Below are 16,005 nucleotides of genomic sequence, written 5' to 3'. Positions count from 1 at the left end.
TTGGACAACTAAATTCAGGAAAGAATATGTGGGTTAAAGGGTAAGGAAGGCTAGAAGTTAAGCACCTGTCATGAAACAGCTGGGCATAATGGAAAAAGGAGATGTAATTTTGACAGAGGAAATGAATTACAAAGGAGAAACACAACAAATCCAACCCTCCAGTAGCAGGTGGTCCAGGGATGGGGAGGAGGGGACTAAGCCTCTTAACTGATCTAGATTAGTAACAATATTCCCCCTTTTAATAACTGATTCTGATATTCAGAATATAGTACTTCTTTCTGTAGTTTGGAATAGGTGATGTCTCAGTGAAAGAAGACTCATTTCTACCAGGCAATTTGCAACTATCTTTAAACTTATGTGACAAAATGTAACAACAGACACAAAAATATTGGTAATGTTGAGAAATGGGAGGATGTAGGGCAGGGGAAATATACATCTTTTCCATGTTTTTCTCATATATGTATACTTTGGCATGTTGACCCAATACTTGGAATTTGTCTTCTCATTCATGCCACAGTCGTTCAAGACTCAAACAAGGTCACATTAACTGCTATTGCATGCTATGAGCTATGTCCAAAAGGAAAGCCAGAGCAGAGCTCACAGCTCTGCACTCCCACAGAACGACAGAGGTAAATAATGAGGGAGGGACAAGAGTCGAGGAGGTTTAGATTTCATATATGGCGAGGGTATGTTTACTGGTTTTCTTTCTCTTGGGAACAATGAAATTATCTAAAATTGAGAATGTTGATGGACGGTGGGCTTTGGGCCCTCTATATGATGCCCGATGAATGAAGGTGGCTGAAGGATGCACTGAGGGAGAAGTAGACTGGCAAACGATGGTGTACACTTATGAGCAAAAGTTGTTCTGCTACAAAAAGAAACAAAATTGTGAGGCATGCAACGATGTGAATGAACATGTGGGACATTTGGTGAAACAAATTAAGCCAGAAGCAAAAGAACGAGAATAGTATGGTCTCCTTTAGAAAAAGCTTATAAGAAAACAGGGGCCTAGATTGTAAGCTTTTAGAGCAGACACATCTTTTAGAGCAGACACATCAAGTCTAGAGTGGTGATTATTATTTCTGGATTTTGAGAGGCTGTTTTATATATATAACCTGATATTTAGAGATAAGAACGGAACAGAACAGGTCGGGGTTAAAGTAATTCAGAACATAAGGGAAAGGAATAAATAAGGAAAAATTTATTTTAAATTTTAAAATAAAATTTCTATTTTAAAATATAGAAAGTGTCTATATTTTAAAACCACACATACTCTTTGAGACCAATGGAAGAAAGGTTTATTTGGTCTGGAACTGAAATTTTCTGTAGTGCATGATCTAATTCAACCTATCTATATAGCTCACTTGAACAATTGAAACACCTTTAATCCTATATAGATTATTGTAAGGCCTGGAAAAATCCTAGAGTATATTAAGCAGATAATAAAAAACTATTGGCAAAGTCCCCTGAGGGATGGGAGAAAAATATGGAAGTATTAAACTTTACCATCAAGGAATCCCCTGACACTGTGTCAACCTTTAGGGACACCTAAATCAATAGACCATGCCCTTGATCATGAGGCTTACTCTTGTGAAGCTGATGTAGGTAGCAGAGAAGCTTAGACTATGTATAAGTGTGCCTAAGAGTTGCTTCTGGAAGACCTCTTTTGTTTCTCAGATGAGGCCTCAGTCTCTCTAAGTCCAACTCTGCAAATGAAATCATTGCCCTCCCTGCTACATGGAACATAACATCCAAGGGTGAAAGTCTCCCTGGCGACGTGGGAGATGACTTCCAGGGATGAATCCAGACCTGGCACTGTGGAATCAACAACTCCATCCTGACCAAAAGGGGGAAAAGAAGTGTAATTAATAAAGCATCAGTTGCAGAGAGAGTTCAAATAGAGTTGAGAGGTTACTCTGGAGGTTTCTCTTATGCAAGCTTCAATTAGGCATTGCTACCTATCATAACCTGCCCACCCCAACCAGGACCATTCCAGCTAATCCTAAGGAACACCTAGGGCAATATATAAGATTCCACAAGGGTTCCTGGCACTAGAGTAACTTTCCAGAAACCTACAACCTCCAGATGGGTCCCCAGTCCAGATAAGTCCTGAATCCTGGCCCAGCCTCTCCAGCACATCAGATAGTTCCATCTTCTTACCCTGCATTAGTGACAGACCCTTCCATTATCAAAAACTTAGAATTGCCATAGCCCAAACATCCCTAAAGAGAGGTATGGAAATAACAAAGGTGATGGGGAGTTATCCACAGAAGATAGGATTTAATAAATGAATATGAATGCTGAATCATTAAATTTGTATCTCTTTCAGTCTCCAAAATTTTAGAGCAGTTAGAAGTAAAAACCTAAAATTTGAAGTTGTAAAAACATGTTAAACTCTGAAATATGTTCTACAACTAATTGTGGTTCTGTGCTTTGAAATTTATTTTGTATATGTGTTATTTTTCACAAAAAGAGAAGGGAAAAAAGTCGGTTGTGATGACAAAAAAATATTTAAGCCCTTGTATATTGTGGAGCAGCTAGAAGGAAAAATATGAGAGGATCATATGGTAGCCCATGACAAACTCTGGGATCTGTCCCATAACTACTTGTTGAAGAGTGCTTTGAAAACTATTGCTTTTTTATTTCTTTGCTTTGTATATATGTTATACTATACAATAAAAAAAAAAGTTTAAAAAGAAAAAAAAAGGTCACATTAATTTGGCTTGCTGGTTCCAGTCCATAATTTTTTTTCTACTAGTGGTCCCAAGAGATGTTTGTGAGAGAATATACTTATGTATATCACCAAAAGGTAAAGGATGTCTTCCAACAGCCTTTCCAAATTCTATTATGTTCTTTCTCTGCCTCCTATCTAATGCCAGTGGTTATTATTTCTTTGCAGTTGTTAGGAGGACCACCTGATTTTCCATAGGCTGTTATTTGTAAAAATCAAAGTCTTGAAGTTAGATATTTACAATATGAGTTTGCTGAACTAAGCATTGGGGTTAAACTTAGCCGTTGGCCTCTTCCAAATAGAGCTTTTTAAAAAAAATTTATATGAGGCCTAGTGGGTTACCCAATTCTTATAACCCTGAACTCCTTCTGTCCAGTTGAATGCAAGTTTTCTCTTCCCCATGTTCTTGGAAACCTCCTTATGATTTGATTTTATCTTGGTTTCTTAAATGTCACACTAAGAAGAATAAATACGAAGAAGATCAGACCTTGTTCAAACATGATGTCTTAAAAATATAAAATGATGAAGAAATAAATTCAACAACATGAGATAATTTTTAAAATATTCTTAAGAATAACTTTCATTTAAATGAAGTATCAATGAAACATTTCTTTCTATCTTTGTGTTGAGCTAACTGATGTCATAGAGATTCTGATATAAGCATTATTTCAAGGTTGCCAAGCCCTCAACTATCTACTAATGCTTTAAAATTAATTAAACACAATTCAGCCCTTAAATACATGATAAGGGTAACATGTCCAGGCATCTTTAACACATGATTAATCTTTTTTGACATTTCTCCAATGTTGAGAAAGATGGTTGAGTTTGCTTGTGGCTGCACTGACAGTAACTTATCCCTTTCTCTTTCATTCCTGAAGGGAAATGTCATAATGAGAACCCACCATTAAATAAATCATGCATATTACACGTTTTTTATAAGTGTTAGAGTCTTTACTTTGTGCAAGGTATTGTGCTAGGCATTGTGTGTTCTCTGCAATATGGTAGCCACTAGCCACATTTGATTTTTTTATTGTAAATTAATTAAAATTAACTAAAATTGCCAGATCTGTATTGTTATACAGATTTACAAGAATGGGAGACAGATACAGAGCTGGAGAGGGGAGAGGAAAAGGGCATGAGAAAGAAGGTGAGATTCAGGTGGTCTAAGGTTGGGAGAGGAATTTGTTGGAAGTCATAAAAAGAAAGGTTCTGGTGGTTCAGTGTAGAATGTTTGCCTTCCATGCAGGAGACCTGGGTTCAATTCCTGTACCATGCACCTAAAAAGAAAACAAAAGAGGTTCTGAGCAATAGATTGTAAGGGAAGAGTATGGGAAGGATAGCTTACTGAAAATTAGGCCTAAGAGTCACCCCAAGTGAACCTCTTTTGTTGCTCAGATGTGGCCTCTCTCTCTCAGCCAACACAACAAGCAAACTCACTGCCCTCCCCCTATCTAAGTGGGACATGACTCCCAGGGGTGTGGCCCTTCCTGGCAACATGGGATAGAAACCCTAGAATGAGTTGAGACTCAGCACGAAGGGATTGAGAAAACCTTCTTGACCAAAAGAGGGAAGAGAGAAATGAGACAAAAATAAAGTGTCAATGGCTGAGAGATTCCAGAGTCAAGAGGTTATCCTGGAAGTTATTCTTATGCATTAAATAGATATCACCTTTTTAGTTAAGGCATGGCAGAGAGGCTGGAGAGAACTGTAGAATTGTGTTCCAGTAGCCATGTTTCTTGAAGATGATTGCATAATGATATAGCTTTTGCAATGTGACTGTGTGATTGTGAAAACTTTGTGTCTGAGGCTTCTTTTATCTACCTTATGGGCAGATAAGTAAAACATATGGATTAAAAATAAATAGATAACAGGAGGAACAAATGTTAAAATAAATTTAGTAGATTAAAATGCTAGTGATCAATGAAAGGAAGGGGTAAGGGGTATGGTATGTATGAATTTTTTTTCTGTTTTCTTTTTATTTCTTTTTTTGAATTGATGCAAATGTTCTAAGAAATGATCATGATGATGAATGTACAACTATGTGATAAAAAATGTTCATATTGTATGTGATTGGTTTTATTAATAAAAATGAAAAAAGAAAGTAAAGGGATTGTAAATGGTTTGTTGTAGACTATATATTTCTTACAGCACAGAGAAATGTGAGTAAAAATCTTGAATTGTTTAGAGGTGAACATTTTCTTTTTGGGCTTTTTAAAAAAAAATTGTAACACTACTCTGAGACAGAGCTATGTGAATCAAAGACATAAAAAGGTTATATTCTCATTATTTTATGAATTTAAACTTTACTACTTCTCTTCAAGGTAAGGCATCGTAATCCTTATTTTGCTAATGAGAAGCTTGAAAGTCAGAGAAGTTTAAGACCTGTTCAGGGTCATATAGCTGATTAGTGGCAAAATTCAGACTTGAACTTAAGTATAAGTGACTCCAATGCCCACACTTTCAACTGTTCTAACGTACTGCCTCAGTACAAGAAAGATCAGATAGTATGTGACAAAGTGCCAAGAAAGCAATAATAAGGGCTATGAAGCCAGAAGAAACATATTACAGTGAGCTGGTATTAGAATGTGCTTCATGAAGCAGGCGAAATACAAGCAGGTCTTCGAGAATCAGTAGAATTTAGATGGGGAATTGGGTAGAAGTAGATGAAGGAATAAACAGTACATGTACAAACAGCCAGAGATTCTGGTTATAACAGAGGGCTTGTGTTCTATGATGACATTCTAGAACTGGACCAAATTAGGAAATATATGTTTATATTTTTTATAAAATTGCCATTTGGAGAGTAAAGATCCCATGCTTGTGATATCTAAGTTTACATTTCAGTCCAGTTGGACAGTTATTTCTGGGAGCCTCTCTCAGGGGATATTAAATAGTGGAGCTCCATGAGACCCACTGGCTTCTGTAGGTTGATCATGATCAACGAATCAGGAAATTAAACTGTCTCCAAACTTCCTCTTCCTGCACTCCTAAAGTATGAATTAAGAGCAGAGAGTAGGCGCTTCTGCCTCTCAATCTTTGAGTCTAGTCTGAAACTGGAAAGATTTTTATAAATTTGGATTGTGGTGGTTTGAATCTGTGGTGAACCCCAGAAAAGCCATGTCCTTTAATCCTCATTCAATATTGCTGGGTGGAAGCTTTTTGATTGTTCCCATGGAGATGTGACCCACCCCATTATCGGTGGTAACTTTTGAGTAGATGGCTTCCACGGAGTTGTGACTCTATCCATTGCAGGTGAGGCTTGATTAGTTTACTGGAATCCTTTAAAACATTTTTTTGAAAGAGCAGCAGAGCCAGGAGAGAGCCATGAGGGAGAAAGCCACAAAAGTCACAAGGGTCCCCAAGTTGAATTCTTGATATTCTCACAAGCAGTGTGGACAACCAAAGCTATAGGCTGAGCCCCCCAGTCTTGGGGTTTGTTCACATGAAACTTAACCCCACAAAAGATAGGTTAAGTCTACTTAAAATTTAGGCCTAAGAGTCACCCCCAAGAGAGCTTCTTTTGTTGCTCAGATGTGGCCTCTCCCTCCAGCCAACATGACGAGCAGTCTCACCACCCAACCCCTCTCTGAATGGGACATGACTTCCAGGGGTGTGGACGATCCTGGCAATGTGGGACAAAGATCCTGGAATGAGCTGAGACTCAGCATCAAAGGACTGAGAAAAACCCTAGAATGAGCTGAGAATTAACATCAAGGGACTGAGAGAACCTTCTCGACCAAAGGGGGAAGAATAAAATGAGATTAAGTGTCAATGACTGAGAGATTCCAAACAGAGTTGAGAGGTTATCCTGGAGGTTATTCTTACGCATTAAGTAGGTATCACCTTGTTGGTCAAGATGTAGTGGAGAGGCTGGAGGGAATTGCCTGAAAATGTAGTGCTGTGTTCCAGTAGCCATGTTTCTTTTTTTTTTTTTTTTTAGTATTTTGTTTATTTTATTATTTTTTTTGTTTGTTTTTTTTTTACATGGGCTGGGGCCGGGAATCGAACTGGGGTCCTCCGGCATTGCAGGCAAGCACTCTTGCCCGCTGAGCCACCGCGGCCTGCCCTAGCCATGTTTCTTGATGATGATTGAACAATGATACAGCTTTCACAATGTGACTCTGTGAATGTGAAAACCTTGTGTCTGATGCTCCTTTTAGCTACTATATCAACAGAGGAGTGGAACATATGGAATGAAAATAAATAGTGGAGGGAACAAATGTTAAAATAAATTCAGTTTGAAATAGTGGTAAATGAAGGCGAGGGGTAGGGGGTATGGTAAGTATGTTTTTTTTTTCTCTGTTATCATTTTGTTTCTTTTTCCATTGTCTTTTTATTTCTTTTTCTAAATAGATGCAAATGTACTAAGAGATGATGAATATGCAACTATGTGATGATATTAAGAATTACTGATTATATATGTAGAATGGAATGATTTCTAAATGCTTTGTTTGTTAATTTTTTTAATTAATAAAAAAAGTTAAAAAAAAAAAAAAAAAAAAAGCCACAAGGGCCCAGGCAGCCAGAGACCTTTGGAGATGAAAAAGGAAAATGCCCCCAGGGGAGCTTAATGAAACAAGAAGCCTGCAGAGAAAGATAGCTGACATCATCATGCTCTCCATGTGCCTTTCCAGTTGAGGGGAAAAGCCTGAGCATCATCGGCCTTCTTGAACCAAATTATCTTTCCCTGGATGGCTTAGATTGGACGTGTCTATATGCTTGCTTTAACTGGGACTTAGAACTGTAAACTTACAACTTAATAAATTCCCCCTCTTAAAAAATATTCTGTTTCTGGTCTATTGCATTTCGGCAGCTAGCAAATTAGAACAGGGGTCAACAAGAAGACACAGAGGGCAAGAATCAGGTCTGTGTGGCCGTTCTATGTCCTAAGCGGTCTCCCAGAATTCTAGGAGCAATTATAGCCAAACAGCGTGGCTTTAGTAATAGATAAAACAGAAAAGGGAGAAATAGAATACCCAAGACGGGCAAGGAAGATTTGCGACCAGACTTGGGTTAGGAATGAGTCTACCTAGTATTACTTTGAAAATCATCTTCAAGCAGAATCCAGAGATACTAAAATAGCAAGATGACCAATCTTGAGTTCTTTTTAAGTAGGGCAATTTTTTTTTTCCGCTGAATCAGACTAGCCTTGTCTCAGCCAGAGTAGGGCTCAACCATAGGCATCTGTAATCTAGGCTGTTCTGTGCAGAACACTCTTTGCCACATGGAACAGTTAGGCCAAGGGGTTTAACCTGGAGATTAAAACAAATGAACAAACAAACTTGCAGCTAGGGCGCTACTTCCAGATATTATGATTTAATTCCTTGGCTAGAGCTCTATCTTGAGCATATTTTTAATACTCTTGTTATTCCAAAATACAACCAAAGGTGAAAATCACTCATCCAGACCTATCCTATAACAATAGCCTGTATCAGACCAAGATGTCCTGGATTATTCCATACATTCTGAGAATAATTTGATTCCTGCAAAAATTTCTTGTATGCAGTTTTGCCCACATTCTTGCATCTCCTATTTTTTCTGATTCGTAGTAACTCTGAAGTACCCTTTTAGGGGCTTCTCTCCTCTCATCTCTCAATTCTGATCCCTATCTCTTCCCTACTCTAAATATTTGCTATTCAAAATATGGCTCTCAGACTATGAGGAGTGGCATCATCTGGATGCTTGCTAGAAATGCAGAATGCAAAGCCACACTTGAGTCAGATTCTGCATTTTAATGAGTCCCCAGTTGATTTTCATGCACATTAAAATTTATGAACCAAAAATCAGTGGTGTTTCTAAACACCAGCAATGACTAATTTGAAAAGGAAATAAAGAAGATAGCTCCATTTAAAACAGCAACTGAAAGAATAAAATATCTAGGGATAAATTTAGCCAAGAATGTAAAAAATTTGTACATGGAATATCATAAGTCATTCCTGATAGAACTTAAAGAAGACCTACATAAATGGAGAGACTATCTGTGTTACTGGATTGTAAGATTCACAATCATTAAGATGTTAATACTACCCAAAACCATTTATCGATTCAGTGCAATCCCAATCAAAATTTCAACAGCCTTCTTTGCAGAAATGGAAAAGCCAATCATCTAATTCATAGGAAAGGTAAAGAACCCTGAATAGCTAAAACCATCTTGAAAAAGAACAAAGTTGGGCTACTAACACTTCCTGATTTCAAAAGTTATTACAAAGATACATTAAACAAACAGTGGGGTACTGACACACGCACAGGTATATAGACCAATAAAATAGGATTGAGAGTTCAGAAACTAACCCACAAATCTATGGCAAATTGATTTTCAACAAGGTGCCAAATCTACTCAATAGGGAAAGAAATCTCCTCCACAAACAGTGCTGGGAAAACTGGACTTACATATGAAAAAAACAAGAACATGGACCCCTATCTCATAACATACAAACAAAATTAACTGAAAATGGATCAATGACCTAAATATGAGATCCAAAACTGTAAGACTCCTAAAAAAAAAGCATAGGGTATTACCTTCAGAGCCTCATATTAGGCAATGGATTCTGAGACTTTACACTAAAAGCACGAGCAACAGAAAACAGATAAATTGGACTTCATCAAAATTAGAAACTTTTGTGCAACAAAGGATATGATCAAGAAAGTGAAAAGGACAATTTACAGAATGGGAGAAAATATTTGAAAACTGTACACTGATAAGGATTTAATATCCAGAATATAAAGAACTTCTGCAAGTCAACAACAAAAGACAAACAACCCAATTCAAAAATGGGCAAAAGACATGAATAAAAATTTCTCCAAAGAGAATATACAAATGTCCAATAAGCACTTGAAAAAATGTTCACCATCCTATCCTCTAAGGTAATGCAAATCAAAACCACAAAGAGAGGCCAGCTCACTTTCACTAAGATGGCTATTAGTGGAAAGATTTAGTAACACTGGTACAATGGTGCACCTACTACTGTGGAAAACAGTTTGGGAATTCCTCAAAAAGTTAAACAATTACCATATGACCTGGTATCCTACTTCTTTGTATATACATGAAAGAATTAAAAGCAGGGACATGAACAGTTATTTGCATACCAATGTTCATCACATCATTATTCATGATACCCAAAAGGTGGAATCAACCCAAGAACCCATCAACAGATGAATGGATAAGCAAAATATATGTATATACAGTGGAATATTATTCAGTCATTAAAAGGAATGAAGTTCTGATATGTGCTATAGCATGGATGAATCTTGAAGACATAGTGTTGAGTGAAATAAACCAGACACAAAAGGATAGCTATTGTATGAATTCACTCATATGAAATAACTAGAATATGCAAATCCATAGAGACAAGAAGTAGATTACAGATTACCAGGGAAGGGGAGGATGGAGAGGCAATGATTTAAGTGTGCAAAGTTTTCATTTGGGGTGATGGAAAAATGTTGGTAATAGATGGTAGTTGGTAAAGATAGTGCAACATTGAATGTAATTAATGCCACTGAATTGTATGCATGGAAGTGGTTAACATGGGAATTTTTACGCTGTATGTATATTACCACAATAAAGAAAAATAGAAGCCATATTAAAGAAAAAAAATGTGAACCACTGCTCTAGACCCATCTGTAAATGGAACCGCCTGAGATAAATACCATGACAGTAAGATACTTATCGTGCAGTGGGGACGGTATACTCTGTTATCTCTTAGATATCTCATTTCTATATCTAAGAAATGAGGTCATTGATTCTCTAACGTCTACTCTCCCACGTCAGTTGTTAAGCGAAACAATCTACAAAATGAACTCAAATTCAAATGTATTACATATATATGTGCATAGATTAATAGATAGAAGACAGATATAAATTTAAAAAAAGCAAAAATTAATTTTCCTGGGGCAAAAAGAGAGACTCTCTCCTTACCTCCATTTTCTTAGAACATTTTCTTCAGAAAACTTGTCAATATAAATTCTTTCTCTCTCTCTCTTTGAGATAAAAGTGAATCTTTTTAAAAGCTAAATAAGCCTTTTGCCAGTTGTATAACTCAAGAATATCTTTCTCAACTCTCTGAGAGCCATCTCTCTGAAATGTAAACAGCAAGGAAGATAGCATCCCAATCACCCCATGTGCATGGGAGTTTAACTTAGAGGCATGGCTCCAAATGGTAACAACCCACCCTGTTATATAGGACAGGAGAAGGTCTGTTATTCCTTTGGATAAAGATGATTAGCATATACAAAGACCACCCCAATGAACTATGTGTGACAAATGGTGCCGTTAAGTCCTCTTCCTTGAGGACAAGCTACCATTTATCTTGAAAACACGCATGTAATAGATTTTATCTGTTTGGCTATATAAAAGGGCAAGATCTCTTTCTTTGCAATCCCTTTAGTGGATTGTTTATGATGTGCCTCACTTATTTAACAAGGTTACTGAATAATAACTCTGTTTCTCTTCTACTTTTGTCAAGAGGTTTTCTGGATTGGCGGGAGTTTTGTTTAAAATTATATTTCCCCAACAATGTGTATACATGGATATAGGGTGTGTGTTTAAGAGAGAGAGAGAAAGGGACCAGCCAGTTGTCCCTGTAATTGGCCAGACAACTGCCTGATGAAGAGAGATGAGTGTAGGGGAGAAGAAGGAGTTGCACTGGAATGAATGCCAAAACTCGACATTCCGCTATGTACTCAATGCGCAACAGCTGAATGCAATGAGCTATTCAGATGCCATCCACATTTCTTAAAGCTCTTGTTTTCTACTTACCTTGGCTTGGGTTTCTCTCAGCTCACATTAGGTGGATCTCCTTCCTTTGTGGCTTAGTCACTATGGGGCAGGCACTGGCAGCTATGTCTGAGCAATGCCTTAGGTATTTGATGATTTCAAGGGGACGTGCCAATAGATTGATTGATCCAAAATAAATCCTCTGAGCACACACTACTTTTCATCTCCTCACTATCAGTTGAGTAAGGAGTCTTTTGGCTTTGGGAGTAGAAGTCCAGAGACATTTAAGTCAAGATGAACTTACTCTCCTCACATACTCTCTTACCTTGTTCTCCACCATTTAGTGAGGCCTGTGCTCCATAGTGTCAGTGGAGGCTACATAGCAATGTATAACATGGATATTAAGTATATGGGTTTAGGAGTCAGAAAAGATTTTCTTGAATCCCACTTCTCCCACATCTAAGCTTTGACTCTGGATGTTTTCTTTCTTTAACTTTAACTTCAATGTTGTCTTTTGTAGAATGAGGATAGTTATAGGTTTTTATTAAGATTAAATATACAGTACAGGGCAGTGTGACAGTGGCTTAGTGGCAGAATTCTCACCTGCCATGCTGGAGACCCCTGTTCTATTCTGGGTGCCTGCCCATGTTTAAAACATATATATATATATATATATATATATACACAGTGCATAACATTCATTGCATCTGCTGCATAGAAGTGCTCTATAAGTAGTATCATTACTATTACTATAATCTGTATTATACATATTAGCAACCACCAAAGAACTAGGATGAGTTATGTCTAGGATTCCATTAGGGACTATAATTTAATCTCACTTAAGTGTACACAGTGTTCTGTGCAAGCTGCTTTGGGGTAATTTAAATGTGAAGAACATAGGCAGCCTCCTATTAAAAACATTCAATATGCTTACTTGTATGCAGGAACCTAGGGTCCTGGGGAAATATTCTTTCTGCAGAAAAAGTGCAAGCTGGAGCAGTTAGTGATTCTTAAGAATCAAAGTGTACACAGCAACAAAAATTAAAGTCCTCAGTCAAAGGGATTTAGCATTGTGTATGTATTTGTTTAAAAGAAGCTTATTCATTACAATAACTTTTGAGCCATGCTCTAGTTCCAGTCAAGTGCTAGAATGCATTTACTGTCCCTAGCCTGCTGAGTTTCACTCTGACAGCTCCAACTCAGCCCTTGCTGGAATGCCAGAGCTTGAAAGCAAAGAGTTTGAATAATCTGAAGCCAGGTTATTCTTGGCAATTACCCACTTTGGCTCAGATAGAGTCATAAGGCTCTGTCCTCTTTATTCTGGCTCAAAGCAGGAGATATCTCTTCTGTATGGAATAATGCAGGCATGGGCATCTCACTTGGGCACATCCTGGAACTGGGTCCTCCTGTAGGTAATGATGGGGTAGAATGTGATCACTGTCTTTTGCAAACTATTTTCTTTAAATAAAAGAACTCTTTTATCAAGTAATGAAGTACCCCAATATAAAAAACATGTAACAGTGGGTTTGCTTTGGTTGAAACATATGCATATGTATATATGGCCTCACTATTTTTCTGGCACTTCTATGCTATCCTCCCCCTCTACGTGTATTCATTCAGTGGCCTCTGTTACTTGTTTTCAAGAAATCCCAAGGCTCCTTTGAACACTGTTTAAAGATCACTGTCTAAATGATCTCTAAGGCAAAGTCAATTTCTGTTTTCCATTATACCAATAAACTAAATGTGGCTTTGGGTGGATAAGAAGGGATTAAGGGTGATGGGAGTGGATGGGATAGAGTCTGTAAGAGAAGCAAAGTCTCAGAGAGAGCCTGGGATTGAAGTAGAGAAAAAGCAGAAGACTGAGAGAAAGGGTGAGTATCAGTGATTGAGCTTGAGAGGCCCTTTGGGAGCAAACAAGGCATCTGGGACTGCTTCTGTGTTCTCAGTCATGAATTAAGTTCCATTCGCTCACTTGAGGCAGTGTTTGACTATATCATTCATTGCCTGGAATTGTTCATGCACCTTCTCTGCTCCAAATATGCTTCCAGTGTCCAGAATGGCAAGACATTCATCCTCTGTGATGCATTTTCCCTGTAGGCTGACAAAAGGTCGGCCTCTTATGGATTGAATCATGTCTTCCACAAAGACATGTTCAAGCATTAAGCCCTAGTCCTAATGCCCAGTCTTGTGGATATGAACTCATTTGTTAATAAGATCATCAATGATCCTATTACGATGACACCAAACTGAATCAGAGTGGGCATGAATCCAATATGACTGGAGTCCTTATAAATAGGAGAAATTTGGAGGCAGTGTCAGTGTGAGGAGTAGGAGACAGAAGGAAACAAATGGCCATAAGGCAGAGGCAGAAACAGTGATGGATCACCAGCAAGCTACTGCCAGAAGGCTATAGACATTGGGGAAAGCTTGACTCTTCCAGCACCTTGACTTTGCACTTATACCCTCCTGTAACGGTTTAGAGGTGTTACATGTTTCATAAAAGGCCGTGTTCTCTTTTAATTGTGAAAATTAACATATATACAAAAAGCAACAAATTTCAAAACACACCAACACAATTAGTTATAGAACAGATTTCAGAGTTTGGTATGGGTTAACAGTTCCACAATTATAGGTGCTTCCTTCTAGCTGCTCCAAGACACTAGAGACTAAAAGAAACATCAATATAAGATTCAGCAGTCCTACTCATTTGTTAAATCCTATATTCTCTGTTATAAATCTGCATTCTCCTTGGATCTTTCTCCCAATCTTTAGGGATATTTGCACAATGCCTAGTCCAACTTTTTTAAGGGCTGTCAATAATGTGATGTGCTGATTTGCAAATATTATGTACCTCAGAAAAGCCGTGTTTTAACCCTGATCCAATCTTGTAAGGGCGGCCATTTCTTTTAATTCTGATTCAATATTGTCGGGTGGAAACTTTTAATTAGATTATCTCCATGGAGATGTGGCATGCACAATTGTATGGGATCTGTTGATTACATGGAGATATGATTCCACTCATTCCAGGTGGGTCTTGATTAGCTTATTGAAGTCCGCTAAAAGAGGAAACATTTTGGACAGAGAAAAGTTGACACAGATGCCGACACCTGGAGAACAGAGGCATGGATATTTGGAGATGCTTGGAGCCCAGTAGACATTACCATGACACAAGCCAGAACCTGGAAAGAACCAAGGGAAACCAAGAGATGCAAGCCAGTCCCAAAGAAGCAAAGTGAGGAACCCCCACAGGAACAGAGGCTGAAAGCAATGGAGCCGAGGAGCAAGGGACCAGCAGATGCCCCCATCTGACTTCGCAGCTGACCGAGGTGTTCCAGACCCATCAGCCTTCCTTGAATTAAAGTATCTTTTCCAGGATGCCTTAGTTTGTACATTTTCATAGGCTTAAAATTATACACTTGTAACTTACTAAATTTCCTTTTAAAAAGCCATTACATTCCAGTGGTTTATAAACTAAGACATATGGAATAGAGGGATGGAATTAGTTGATATTTTGGAGAGGCTGACCCCTCTGGGTTTCAGGACTTAACTGGCCTAGGGACCCTGTGGAGATTGCAGATTTCTGGAAATTAATTAAGAGCATGGAACCTTTGTAGAATCTCAGATAAAGCCCTAGGTGTTCTTTAGGGTAGGCAAGAATGATTTTGGTTGGGGTTTGGAAACCATGATAAACAGCAATATCTAGATGAAGCTTGCATAAGAGTAACTTCCAGAGTAGGCTTTCAACTCTATCTGAACTCTCTCAGCCACTGATACTTTATTTGTTACAAATCTCTTCCCCTTTTGGTGAGGAAGTCATTGTTGATCCCAAGGTACCAGGGTCAGACTCACCTCTGGGAGTCATGTCCTGCATTGCCAGGGAGACTTTCACCTGTATATCATGTCCCACGTTGGGGGAAGGGTAATGCTTTTACTTGCAGAGTTGGGCTCAGAGAGACCACATTGAACAGCAAAAGAGGTCTTCTGGAAATAAATCTTAGGCATAACTATATGTAGCCTTAGCTTCTCAGTTACATAAATAAGCTTCACAACAGCAAGCCTCAAAATCAAGGGCTTAGCTTATTGACGTGGGTGGTAAAGTTTAATAGTTCTTTTTTTTTTCTTCCATTCCTTAAGGATGCGAGAAATTATTTGCCAATAATTTTTAATTATCTCCTCAACATACTCTGGCATTACATTAAACTATACAGAATTACAAGCCTTTATTCCCATTCTGGGCTCCCTGGATTTGGGTTATTTAAATGATCTATCCAGACAGGTTGAGTTAGATTATGTGCTACAGAAAATTTAAGTTTTGTGAGAAATAAACCTCTCTTCCTGTAGTCTCATAGAGTAGGTGACATTCTAAAATATAGGCAACGTCCTCCTTACCCCTGTATTCTGATTTATCTTAGTCCTAACTGGTTCGGCTTCATTCTTATCTCTAATTGAAATCTGATCTCTTTTTTCAATTTCTTCAACAGTTATTGTATGTGACAATGCTGATCTTCAGAACTGCAGAACTCCTACTCTGAGTCTAAAGTGTTACACAGGTACCCAAAGT

The sequence above is a fragment of the Tamandua tetradactyla genome, chromosome 14, assembly GCF_023851605.1.
Source record: "Tamandua tetradactyla isolate mTamTet1 chromosome 14, mTamTet1.pri, whole genome shotgun sequence".
In the NCBI taxonomy this organism is placed as follows: domain Eukaryota; kingdom Metazoa; phylum Chordata; class Mammalia; order Pilosa; family Myrmecophagidae; genus Tamandua; species Tamandua tetradactyla.
This window is presented reverse-complemented; position numbering follows the sequence as displayed.